The sequence below is a fragment of the Drosophila serrata genome, unplaced genomic scaffold, assembly GCF_035046125.1.
Source record: "Drosophila serrata isolate PLE 108 unplaced genomic scaffold, ASM3504612v1 contig_221, whole genome shotgun sequence".
NCBI lineage: Eukaryota > Metazoa > Arthropoda > Insecta > Diptera > Drosophilidae > Drosophila > Drosophila serrata.
The window spans coordinates 123,762-137,549 of NW_028257119.1; the positions used below are offsets into that span (position 1 = coordinate 123,762).

The 13,788-nt window shown below is 47.7% G+C and overlaps 1 pseudogene; it reads right to left on the bottom strand.

Annotated features, from left to right (window-relative positions):
- Positions 1 to 5,004: 5,004 nt before the first annotated feature.
- Positions 5,005 to 13,512, bottom strand: LOC147644196 (uncharacterized; annotated as a pseudogene).
- Between the last annotated feature and the right edge of the window lie 276 nt (positions 13,513 to 13,788).

The following is a 13,788-nucleotide window of genomic DNA, read 5'->3' on the forward strand; positions in this document are numbered from 1 at the left end:
ATCTGTGAATGTAAAATTGCAAATATAATATGCATACGTGAATGAAATTAAAGCAGGTATTACTTCATTGTTTTTAAATATAAATATATATAATTTATATTGTATTGATTCCTAGTTATCCAAGTTCTATCTGCAAGGGTATATAAGCTTCGGCGTGCCGAAGTTAGCTTCCTTTCTTGTTTTTGTTATATTTTTATTTCATACTAGCTGTACCCTGCCACATTTCTCTGTGGCATATTGTGGTTAAGAGGGCACTTCTGAATACATCAAGGTTCCGGCAAAATCATCTTCCTGGCATAAGGTGAAGAAGGCAGTCAGAGTTGTCGCTGGCGGATTCAGGACTCTTTCTTGTACATTTCTTTCTGTGAAATAGACACGTTGACCATTCTCCAAATGGACTGCCAAGTGAACTAAAGCTGGATAGCGTTCATGAATGGGGAACGAACAAATTCTCCATGCAGCCTCGTTGCTGCTTATGTATCTTCCAGCCTGGTATTGAGATATTTCATCGACAACTCGTATTGCATTGCTGTCCCCATTTTCTGCCTGAACACCAAAAACTGGCATATCGCCGCCTTTATTCACGTACTTGCAGATATATTTAATCGATTTCACGGAATTGCAATATTCTACGTTGATGTGCGCTTTGTATGATTTTGACAATAGTGGTGAGTATGGAACCACCCAACGATTGTCTTCCTCAATATCACCAATTCTCATGTTTAAAGTTGCCGAAGTCCCTCCATCTTCAGTTGACCGTCTCCTATACAGAGTATATCCATCGTCCCCTGTTACGGTGTTGGCTGGAACATTTCCCGTCTACCATGCATGGTGAACTTGGGTTGAGGGTACCACATGGGCCATGTTCTTGATGACAACTGCATGCAAATCTGTATCAACCTCGCATATCCCATTGTCAATTTCGTCTGGAGTAATTTTATCATACAGCCAAATCAGCGCATGCGGCAATCCTCTCTTCTGCCATTCTACTGAATACATCCAGCACCGCACAGATCCAAAAACTCCATGTTTTACAATGAAATCCATCAGTGACTTGAGCTTTTGTCTGAAAACACGGGCTGTGATGTCATGCCTATCCCTATATGATTGTCCAGGAAATAACAGCTGTACTATCTCGTCCCAAGCTGGATTGCATATGAAGGTGATAAATAAGTCTGGACGGCCGTAGCAACGAACATATGCCTGGGCATCTTGAGCATATTCATGCATGTGGCGTGGACTACCTATGTATGAGGATGGCAAAATCGTGAGCTTTCCAACGTTGGTTGTATTACGGTCATTCCTCACAGCATCCCGCAAATGGATATATTCCTCGGACCGAAGTTTCTTCTGATTCAATCGGAGGAACAGCAAACGTTCTGTTTCAATTTTTGCATACATATCGACAATGTACTGATGAAACAACTGACGACATTTCAATATATGATTGCAATCGGTCCTCCTAACCATTAACCTGTATGAGTAAAAGTTCATCGCGCAGCCGCTCAGTCTCTCGGATGGAGGCCCGTTCTTCGTCAGTCATATTCGTAATCTTACGTCTTTTTGCTTCTGTATTGCGAATACGACGACCCAATCTCGACTTCTTTGGTGGCATGACTTCGTTTCTTACTGAACCTGAACAAAAAAAATAAAATTTGTATATCCTATTTCTTCTTTCAATATGTTTTGAATGTTTGACAGGAAATACTTTGATTCAGCTGGCTGCCTGTAGAGGGCGCAGCAGTAGGGGCACGGGGAAACGTTAAGAAAATTGATATATTCGCAACCGCAGATAAGCTATCAACATCAAAAGTAGACAACAACCGAGCTGGAACCTCAACGCATGTTCTCTAAAAATTTGGGCTTAAACGGTTCAGAACTTTTCAAGTCTATGAAGGATGTAGACACGAACAGAGCATTTATATATATATATAGATTACAACTTTAATGAGTTCATTTTGATTACAAAAAGCGTTATACGTAATTTTCCGTTTCATTGAAGTGCTCTTTGCTAAACCACATTTTTTAATTTATTGTCTGACGTTAATACAAGCAAAGCGGATGGTTTCCCATCTCGTGACCACGCAACGTATAACTGTGCATGTGAAAAATAATGATTTCCCAAATTTATCCCGCAAAAACTAAGGGATTGGCCTTGCGACTTGTTAATTGTTATTGCGAACGCAAGGTTTGAAGTCAAACGGAAGATCAGTCGAAATCTTTGGTATTCGAGGAATACATATAAACTCACCAGCTTACTCTCCGTTAATAATGGTTGAATCAATCAGACTCGGAATAAGTCTTTTTAACGAAAATCGAATACCGTTGCAAAGTCGTGGTGAATTCAAATTACGGAATATCATAATAACTGTACTAAGTTTGAGCTGCAAGTTTTGTGGTGGAAGTCCTGGTAACTCGAGAGTTCAAAAACTCCTTTGGATAATTTAATACGTCATCGGAATTTATTATGGAATCAATATATTTAAATGTCCCCAAAGTGAAAGAAATTTTTGATTGCTTTATTCCAAAAAGGTGATGACTTTAGGCAGGCATTCAATTCATTTCCACGGGAAATTAATGGCAACGTCTGCCAGAATGGCCTGCCAACAATATCATCAAGCCACCAAGAAGTTGTTATTTCGCCGAAGGTCTTTCAGTGTGAAGTTTAGTGCTTCAAGTGATTTCTTATGTGCCATTGTGCACTCATCCCAAATAATGAGCTTGCATTGCATCAACAATTTTCCCATTGCACTGGATCGGAAATATTGCATGTTGTAGTATCAATTGTGTTTAAATTGGGTGACAATTTATGCTTAGAATGTGCAGTACGATCGCATTCTAGACAAGTCGTCGCAATTCCAAATGATGATAACGCCAAAGTTTTTTTAAATCTTAATCGAATAGTGGCCAACATCAATGTACTAAAAAATATTTTGCCAATTCTTCTAGGGGCTTCCAGGAAGAATAGACCACAAGTATTATTGTCCCCCGCTTGCATTAATGCTTCGTATAATTGTTTGCACCGTGCATCGATCAATTAAGTGTAATCATTCCTATTTTAATCAGTAGCTTGCTTGCAATAGTCAAGCATTGATCCTCAATCAGAATCAAACCTTCATTGAAAATTTCATCGGTTATTTGAATGTCAGGATTATTCGCTTGACTGCGCAAGCGATGGAAGATATCTTCACATATATTGTCTTTGTATTTATTCCATAACTGAATTGGTTGCGAAGGAAAACATGTTGGGCTGATAATTGAGAACAGCGTTCTGTAATGAATTACCAGGCCCGGGTGGTAGGTGAAAGTACGAAAGACTCACGCGCAAAGGTCCAGCTGCTCGTAGTCAGTTCACTGTTCACTGGCCTTTCATCTTGAGGGAGATGACTATCAAGTGAAATGCGTTCTACAACAATAAATATGTTTGTGGGTAGAGAAAAGATTCACTCAGAATAGAAAAACTGGGGAGACACTCCCTTCCGACCTTCCTAAAGATCCTCAGATGACATAGAGATCAGAGATTGTTGAGCTCAGAATCGCCGGCCCTTCCTTGGCCGGCCTTATCCATGATTAAGGTGCTCCTATCTTTTGGACGGCCCCTTATTGGATTGCTAATAAACGATTCTCGAGGGGATTATCCTAGCCATAGGCAAACAGAAGTGTTTTCACCACATTATAATTTGTATTCTTAAATGTTTAAATTAAATTCCTTATAGTTAGATAGCTTAAAATAGGCATTCGTAATGTGTGTAGGGGGCGTCCTGCCGCAAGATCCTGGAAAATTGTAGCCCAATGATAATTCCCACGTCGCAAACGAAGTCGAAGAGTAAAGGCGGAGGCGTCGTGGGCAATTCAAAATCGTCAGCTTTATTTCGCTGCATACATAAGACTAAACTAGCTTAAACTGGGTCTGCACCGATTCGCTCACTTCCCGGACTGGAGTGCGAATGCGAACGTGAGGCTCGATCTTGAACATAACGTCCAGCCGGATGTGGCTATCGACCCTCGAACTAATGGTGGCCGAACAGATTTGATCACCGCCAACGCCCGTCGTAGGCAAGCGGAAACTCGCCGCCAGCGACGCGTCGATGCAGCTTGTAGGTGTGCACGGATCTATAAGCGCGGCCGTATCGAAGATCCGGGTCCCGGTGTCAATCCGCACCAAGGCGGTCGGGAGCACGTTGACGCAGTGCCGCTGCAGATGTGACGACAGCGCCGGGGCCGTGGCCACGCTCCGCGAGGGCCCCTGGCCAATGGTGAATGACTGCCTTTGCGCGACAGACGAGGGCGAGAGCGCGGTGGACGAACTCCGTGGAGCGGCGGACGGAGGCCGGGACGCCGTGGGAGAGCGCCGAGACGTGGCGGGGGCGTTTCGCGACCGACGCGCCTCCTGACGCGGTTGGTGCGGAGTCATCGGTTGCTCGCTCAGGTGCAACAGCGTGTGGTGCTCCTGGCCGCATGTTTTGCACCGGTCCCCCCGCCGACACGCTCCGTCCGAATGCTCGTGGGCCAGACACCTCGGGCAGTACCGATTGGCGAGTACTGCTCGTAGCCGCTTCTCGGTATTTAGGCGCAGAAAGCGGCGACACTTCCGCAACGGGTGGATCCCCCTGCAGACTCGGCACCGGTAGGTCACAGTACCTCGAGTACGTCTGCGCTCCAGTGCGATAGCGTTGCGTGGCCGTGGGGGCATCGTGCTGAGTAGACTGCTATGACGATAAAGAAGAAAGGAATCAGTACTGGGTGTGGACAACGAACAAGAACTACGGATTAGAGCTAAGGACAACACATGACGTCGGTTATTGGTGATTGACTATTGTGGGCCGGAGGACGCATTCGTCGGCAGGAGAACCAACTTTGCTAAAGGGCGTTTGATGACCCCCCGCGCAGTACGAATGTCGACTACAAGAACATGACCATCGGAAACCGGAAACACCGCGTTGATTCTCCCCAACCGCCATTCGTTGGACAGGAGGTTGTCTTCCTTGACCACCACCATATCGCCTACACGGAGGTCTCTTGAAGGGGCCCGCCACTTGTTTCGCTAATGGAGTTCCTTGAGATGCTCCTCCTTCCACCGCCGCCGAAACTGCTGTTGGAGGGCCTTTAGGTGTCGCCACCGATTAATAATGGATGTGGTATTCCCCTTTATCTGGGGTTCAACCACAGTGAGGAGGGGCCCCCCAACCAGAAAAAGACCCGGAGTAAGAGCCAAGAGGTCGGCGGGGTCTTCGGACATGGACGCAATCGGGCGCGAATTCAGGCACGCTTCTATCTTAGCCAAGAAGGTGGACAGCTCTTCAAAGGTGTATTTCCTTGTTGCCGTCGACTTGTAAAAGAGGATCTTAAAGCTTTTGACACTTGCTTACCACAGGCCTCCCATGTGGGGGGCTCCCCGGGGGAATGAAATGCCAGATAAGCTGTTGATGACTATAGGCACTCGTTACAGCCCCCTTTAAGCCTTGAAAAAAATCACGGGAGAGTAACTTCGCGGCCCCTACAAAGGTCTTCCCGTTGTCCGACTGCACTTAAAGGAGGCATCCTCTTCGGGACACGAACCGAGCGAAAGCGGCGAGGAATTTCTCCGTCGTAAGGTCCGAGGTAGGCTCTAAATGGATGGCCCTAGTTGAGAAGCACACGAACACCAAAACATATCCCTTTGTAATGAGACAGGCCCGACCCGTGTAGTTCTTAATGTCGAAGGGGCCGGATTTGTCCATACCGGTGTAGGTGAAGGGACGCGAGAACGACGTCCGTCCCTTGGGCAATTCTCCCATAAGTTGCGTCTGCACCTTCTTCTGGTGAATGACACACACTTTACACGAATGGATGACGAACTTTACCAGATTCCTTACCCTCGGAATCCAGAATTTGAAGCGGATCAGACGGATCATTAGCTGATTACCGCCGTGTAGCGTTATGCGATGCGTAAAGTGGACAAGTAGTCGGGACAAACGGCAATTGTACGGGAGGATTAGCGGATGCCGCTCGTCATATTGGAGAAGATCGGAGGCCGTGACCCTGACAGGCTCTCATGAGCCCCTGTGCGTCAATAAACGGGTTCAAATTTTGAATGGGACTGGATGCCGGTAGTGGTCGATTGTGGCTTAAGCAGCTAATCTCAGGGGTGAACGCGCTGCGTTACGCAGCCGGCACCAGCAGTCGTTCGGCCGACGCAATCTCTGTAGCCGTCAGGGGATCCTCAGCCGGAAGCTTGATCTTGCGAGTTCGCTGGATGAAGCGATAGACATAAGCCAGGACCCGCAAGGCCTTGTCGAGGGTTTAGAAACGCTCCAGGATGTCTTCCGGGGGAGCCATCGCGACGTGGGCCTTGACTGCTCGTATCTCGAGTTCAGTCACGGTGCTTCAGTCGGTGCTTTGACTCGGCCACTCGCAACGCGGCTTCGTCAACAAGGGAGGCCCATGCCACCACAGCTGACTGTTTGCGAGGTCTTGAAGCGTTGCCCCCCCGCTGGCGAGATCCGCTGGGTTTTGCTCGGAGCTGACATGTGCCCATTTGTCCACCTCGGTCAGCTGGGTAATCTTGATCACCCGATTGGCTACAAATATCGTCCAGTGACACGCCGGTCTGCGCAACCAGGCGAGGACAATCGTCGAGTCTGTCAAACAGTGTTGGGTGAATGCCGGCCCTGGCACTTCAGGAAGCACGGCACTGGCCATTTCGGATAACAACAGAGCTCCGCACAACTCCAACCGAGGGAGTCACATCGTTTTCACTGGGGACACTCGTGTCCTTGCCGTTAGCAGGCTCGTCATTATCGTGGACTTGACCTCCACGCGGACGTAGATGGCGGCGCCATATGCCTTCTGCGAAGCGTCGCAGAACCCGTGGTGCTCGATTTTTAAATGAGGGCGGAACGCGACCCATCGAGGAATGCGGACTTGGTCGAGCGCGGAGTAATTCTCTAAGAAGTCAACCCATCGTTGCGAGAAATCTTGGGGAAGGACGTCGTCCCACCCTAAATCCTGGAACCAAAGGTCCTGCTTGAACATCTTTGCCCGGACAATAAAGGGGGCGAGTTAGCCTGCTGGGTCGAACAATTTGGCAATATGGGAAAGGACCTGGCGCTTCGTGAATACCGTCTCTAAGGTCAATTTTGGCAGAATGAAAAAAAACTCGTCCGTTGTCGCCTTCCATCGCACCCCCAGAGTCTTGGCCGTGCTCTCTGCGTTTATTTCAAGGAAATCAGCTCGGAGGAGATGGTCGCTCTTAATGCCCGCCAGTATCGTCTTGCTATTGGAGGTCCATTTTCGAAGTGGGAACCCTGCCGAACCCAGGGCCGACGACATACATAAAACGCCGTATAATTTGACTGGCCCGCGGAAACCTCGAGGCTTCGTCGTCGGTGAGCTGCTGTAGGACACGGATCGCTAGAAAGAGGGCGCAATTGACTCCAAAGGTGACAGTCCTTAACTCATAGTCCCGGACTTCCCCATCGGAATTGCGAAAGAGGATACGTTGGAGAGGAGTGTATTTCGAATCAGCATTAAAAACAAACTTAAAATACCGCCACTTTAGGCTCTGAATGGTTAGGTCGGACTGTAAGACTGGGCCTGCATAAAGGATATCATTCAGGCTAATCCCGTTTGCGGAAGGGCTTGATGCGTTAAAGACCACCTGCACCTTGGTGGTCGTACTTTCGGGTTTGAGAACCGCGTGGTGCGGAAGGTAGTAAGTTGCGAAGTGGCTAGTCGGAGAAACCTTGATCATGTGCCCCAAGTCAAGGTACTCCCGAATCACCGCGTCATACCTGGCCTTGAGGGGCGGGTCCCATTTCAGGCGCTGCTCATTACGCAGGAATTGGGCAAGAGCAAAGGATCGTGGAGACGCTAATTCAGAACCATGGTGCTCAGGGTCACGCAAGGGAAGCGACACGACATACCTGCCACAACCGTCTCTCTGAATAGTTCGGACAAAATTGAGTTCACAGACTCCATCCGATTCTGGGCCGATTCGTGTTGACACTTCCTCCACCTCCCAGAATTTGGTCAGGAGCTTATCCAGCGAGTCGCCGGGGGCGCAGGACACTCGTGTGGAAAAGGCAGAAAGACTGCGGGGAGTGGCCGGAGACAAGGGCCCTGTCAACACCCATCCAAAAATGGTCTCCTGGCCGAGAAGCGACCCGCAGATGAAGTTGCCGAGGAAGACTGACGGGAGAATGTCAGCTCCTATCAAGACGTCGATTTGGGAGCTCTCGAAGAACTTGGGATCTGCCAAGGGGACGTCGGGAAGCCCCATGAGAAGAGCCCGCGGAATCGGGTACGAGGGCAGATTGCCTGACAGCTGCGGGAGAACGTAAGCTGCGGCTTCAAGTTGTAACCCGGGTCTGACTGGCGTGGCACATTTTGGTGGACTGAGCGGACACAGACTGATTAAGGCCGGACACTTGGGCTTGGATCGTCTTGAAGGGAAGCTTAACCAGGTTGAACAGCCGCTCCGTAATGAACGTCGCCTCTGACCCCGAGTCTATTAAGGCTCGCGCTTGGAAACTGCACCGCAAATGGCACACAGTGATGAGGGCGGTGCCCAACAAAACGGCTCCTGAGCCGTTAGCGAAACACACCTGTACATCTGAGTGCTCGTCTGTATCTCCCGTCCCTCTGGTAGTAGGCCCGGGCCGGGGCCTGGTCGACGCCAACGGATTTGGTCCGGTTGCAAACGGATTGCCGCGGTGCAGGAGCGTGTGCTGACGGCTGTGGCAGGTAGAGCAGCTATGAGCACTGGGGCAGTCCCGCTGCTGATGCCCTCGTGCAAAACAGTTCAGGCAGAACTGCTTTCTCTTAATGTATTCGGAGCGCCCACTCACGTTCATTTCAAGGAACCGTGGACATAAGCGCACGGGGTGGATCTCTCGGGAACAGAGATCGCACCCCTTGGTGGCTGGAGCCACTCGGGTCTCGTAGGAGTTGAGCCTGCGAACCGGAGGGCTCGTGGGTGCCGATCTGACATCGTCGATGGCCTCCAGAGTGCAATGACGCTCGGTCAAAAAAGCATCCAACTCCTTCCAGGTTGGGATTTCGGCTTTGTTGTGGATGGATTGTTCCCACAGAAAAAAGGTTACTTTGGGAAGCTTTGAGGAAACCATATACACCAAAAGACAATCCCAAGCCTCAACTTGAATGGAGGACATTTCTAGCGCGATCAAGCAGCTTTGGATGGTGCTTTGCAGTTATTTCAGCGCGACTCCCGATTCTTGAGGGACAGCCAGGATGTTGAAAAGGATTTTCAACTGGCTGTTAACCAATAATCTTCGATTTTCGAAGCGGTCGGTGAGGCTTCGCCACGCCGAGACGGAACCTTCATTGGTAAGCGGGGCCTTGGAAACTATGGCGTTCGCGTCGCCACTTGTTTTCGACAATAGCTGGAACAATTTTTCGACTGGTGTGACACGAGAGTTGTTGATATAAATCGCCGTGAACAAGTCCCTGAAGGTGGGCCAGCGAAGATAGTCGCCCGCAAACACCTCGGTGTCTACCGGTGGTAAACGACAATCGGTGGAAGGGGGTGTGTGGACGCTGCTTGAAGCCAGAGTTGACTGGGCCGCGCCCCGTTTTATTATCTCCTGCAGCTAGGCCACACACCTGGAGTAGACGGAGTAACAGAAGCTATACTTAGCTTCGAACACCGTTGAAGTGTCCGCGCCGTCGTCGGACCCGAAGAGCAGTTCGGAGCAGCTCTCGTAACTCGTCTCCACCTTTTCCCACAAAGCCCGGATTTGGTCCCTATGAACCTGGCACATGTAGGGGGAGAATCGTTCAGTCTCAAGGGCGCCCGGAGTCTGGATCGTAGCCTCGAAGTGGCTAACCCTATCTGTGGTTACCGTTGGCAAGTGGATGAATAACGGGGAATCGAAGAGACGGCGAGGAAGATGGCGGCGCACACAAAACGGACACGGATGGAAAATTTCGAAGTTCAGAGGCGAATATCAGGTGGAATTTCTCACCGCCGCTGTGTCAGGAAAAACTCGGACGGGGAGTTGACACGAAGAAAAAAAAATGTTCGGCCCACTGTTGAAGACCGGCACCGAGAACGAAAAACGGAAGAAGGCGTACTTATCTTGGCGGACAGTTGCCGGGAACTGCTGGTAAGACGGCGGAAGGATATCCTGTAGAAATCCGGCTCGAAGGACCAAATGTGTAGGGGGCGTTCTGCCGCAAGATCCTGGAAAATTGTAGCCCAATGAAAATTCCAACGTCGCAAGTGGGCCTCATCTAAACATAATGTAATAAAATCTCGTGCGGCCAAATAAGGAAACATACCAATAATAAAAATGTAGGCGACAATATTCATGCAGCTACTTTCAGATTCAAATTCAATATTCCAAAGCAAAAATTCGATCTTAGGCATTTGTGTATGCTCCAAATTAAACAAGCAGAAAAATATAAACAGATGAACGTTTTATAGTGGCAGAAGGTAGGCAAATTATGGAAAACAAAAATTAGCCTTCAGTGCCGGCGATAGGCTTTGAACTTACGTTCCTCTTCTTTATTTTAAGAACGCCCTTGAGCTGTTTACTTCATTTCAACCACGACGAACAGCTGAACGAGAAATATTTTGGCTTATATATTTTTCTTTGGAACCATCTAAAATAATACCGTGATAAGATCACTCACCAGAGTTCAGGAGATCCACCGACTACTACTCAGCTATTTGTCCCAATTCCTTTGTTCAGGGCAAACATACGATCTTATGGTCAGGATCACCGACCTGTTTACTCGCTCTGACGCATTCGATTGTGGGGAACACACTGCTGTTCTAACATGACTGACCTAATACTCCCGGATAAGGTTTGATTTAAACTGCGACCCATTATCAGAAATAATCTTTTCCGGCACCCAATAAGTATGAAAGATTTCCTGTCGCAGATACTGTATAAGCACCTCGTTCGATAGCTTTTCGACCGCCTTTAGAAACACGAATTTCGAGTAATGGTCCAAAACGATGAAAATTCCAATATTCCCAACTTTCGAGCGCGGATATGGGCATAAAAAGTCCGTATACAGTCTTCGGAAGCGACACAAAAAAAATAATAATGGGAAGAATCTTTCTGACTCCGGTGGAACCCCCATCGTTGGTCTCTGAACTGTATTAGGAGCCTTTGTCATTTTACATATATCACAAGCAAGAACATAGGATTTTACATATTTTATTAACCCTGGACAATAACAATGCCTCCGTACCAGCTCCAACGTTTTGTGAATTCCCCCATGCAACGCCAACGGATGATCGTGGATCTTCTCTAGAACCTCCTGGATTTAATCTTATAGAATGTACAACTTCCGAGTTTAGATCGACCTGTGGCCCCTGCTGACTCCCAATGCCTCAACCTCCTTATTTACTCTAGATAACGCATCCGGAACGACATTTAACTTGCCATTACGATGCTCGATTTTAGTTGTATCGCTGCAACTTCAAAGCCCAACGAGACAATCGCAAGTGTAAATCAGGATGCGACATCAGACATTTGAGGGAGGCAAGGTCTGTAATGATCGTAAACTCGTGGTATTTCACGTAACCGCTAAATCTGTTTATGCTAACTATTGCCGCTAGAGGCCCCGTAACAGAGTAATTGCGTTAAACTTTGCTCAGCTTCTTCGACACAAACGCTATCGGATATTCGTCACCATTGGAAGTGTTTTGCACTAAGACTCATCCGAGCTCTAAGTTCCAAGGGTAGCACTGCACAAAGAATGGCTTTTCGAAATCTGCAAAGAACCGGAGCTAAACATAACATCGTCTTTAATCGTTTAAATGCCTTCTTTCCTTCCCCAGTAATGAATTTACAATACCAGCCGAACATGCCCAAAAATCTCCGAAGACTCTTAAGAGAAGTTGGCAGAGGAAAATCGGTCATGGCTGATACGTTTTCAGGAATGGTTTTTATGACGCCTTCTTCCACAATATGCCCCAGATATTTCACGGAACGCGAACAAATTTTACTCTTCTTCACGTTCAACGTGAGCCCCGCCGCCTTTACATGCCCCGCCACTACCACCAACACTTTTATATGTGACTTAATACAATCTGATACAATTAACAAATCATCCAAATAGACAAAGACTTCATTCCGCAATTCCGCTTGAATAACTTTATCCATTAACAGCGTCATTGTTTGCGATCCATTGGTCAGCCCGAAAATCATACCTTTACGAGTTTCGTAAACTCCGTTTTCTTGCGAAAAGCTGTATCCACAGGCACTTGCCACTTGGATCCTTTAGATCCAAGCTGGATATGTACACAGCCCTTGGCAGTTGTCACAAAATAATGCTGCTTTACGGGCTTTGCATCCCCTACATCGATTATATGATACAGAACGGAAGTTTTTCCCAAACCGGACTCAAAAAATGACGGAAACTTGACATTTTGTTGGAACAAATCGGCAATTTTTTTTACGTATATGTGGATGAAGTGATTAGTTTTTCGGAAAGCGAAAAATCCCATGTCACGTAGATTGAGTACTTAAGAATCTTGACGAAGCCAAGATGAGGGTGTCAGTAGAAATTTCCCGCTTCTTCAAGGTTAGGATAGGTTAAAGTGGTGAGGCTTCTCTAGTAGCCTTCTATTAAAGCTGAGCACCGTTTTAATCCGCAACCTCGTAGGTCATAGTCCACGCTTCCTCTTCAGTACCAGCCCATGTCATTCAGGAAGGATAGGATTGCAGTCACTGACTGTCTCCCCACTTCCCCTAGTGACCTAATCTGGTGAGCTCCGAAGTGATTTGGTTGAGCACTAGGCAGTGACACAGTAAAAGCACTGGTGTCTCAGACTCTCCCGCTTCCTTCCAACTTTTTCAGTGTGTGTTGTAGGGTTGGCCCATCTTGTCGGCGTGCGTGCCTATTGGCCAGTAGCCAGAGATAGTTGCCGTTATCCTTCTAATGTCTTTTTTACTCTTGGAGATCAGCTCACCGGTCCTTCTCCCGTTCTAATTAGGCCAGCATAGCTTCGATCTTCTGTGCTCTGTCTTCTTTGACCATTCCTTGCTGACTAATAGCTTAAAATGCTCATGAATTTCCGTCCAGACTTAGTTCAAAGAGACCAGTGTGTCTGTTGTATTGGAGCTTTCCTCTGACACTTTACTGGCCAGCTCGTCCGCTTTCTCGTTTCCTGGAATGTCGTTATGTCTGGGTACCCAAATTATTTGTACCCTGTTGTCCTGTGCAAGTCTATTTAGTGCCACTTTGCATTTGGCCCTTGCAGTTGAGTGGGTTTTGATGACCGCTTGGCTGTCTGAGAAGATCCATACCTTGGTATTCCGGAGGTCTCGATTTAATGGGAGTTCGACTGCTTTCAGTATTGCAAGAACCTCCGCCTGGAATACAGTCGCTGACGCAGCTCATCCTTGAGCATTAGGTGTAGTGTGATAAATCATCTGGCTACTATACCTTCCCTCTTCTCCATTCTTTCCTTGTTGGGTATGTCGTGGTGTATGCATTACCGAATCGCAGTTTGGTTGTCATATAATCAGTGTCTTCTGTCATCCGATAGCTCATCTCGTCAACAGATCTCGTCGAGGATCTTACAGTGCCTGGTGTGGTATTTTGGGCTGCTGTATTCCTGATGAAATGTTCTATTGGAGTAATGTTTAGGATGACATTAAGCACTGCCGCGGGACATGAAATGAATTCTTGTCAGTTTGTGGATGTTTTAGGTCTTAGTTAATGCTGGTTACCACACTAGTGCCCCATATGTGAGTATGGGTGTTTTTTCCAAACATTTTCCTACAGGAGTAAAAAGCATGCTAGCTTTTTTAACTTTTTAGTTGATGT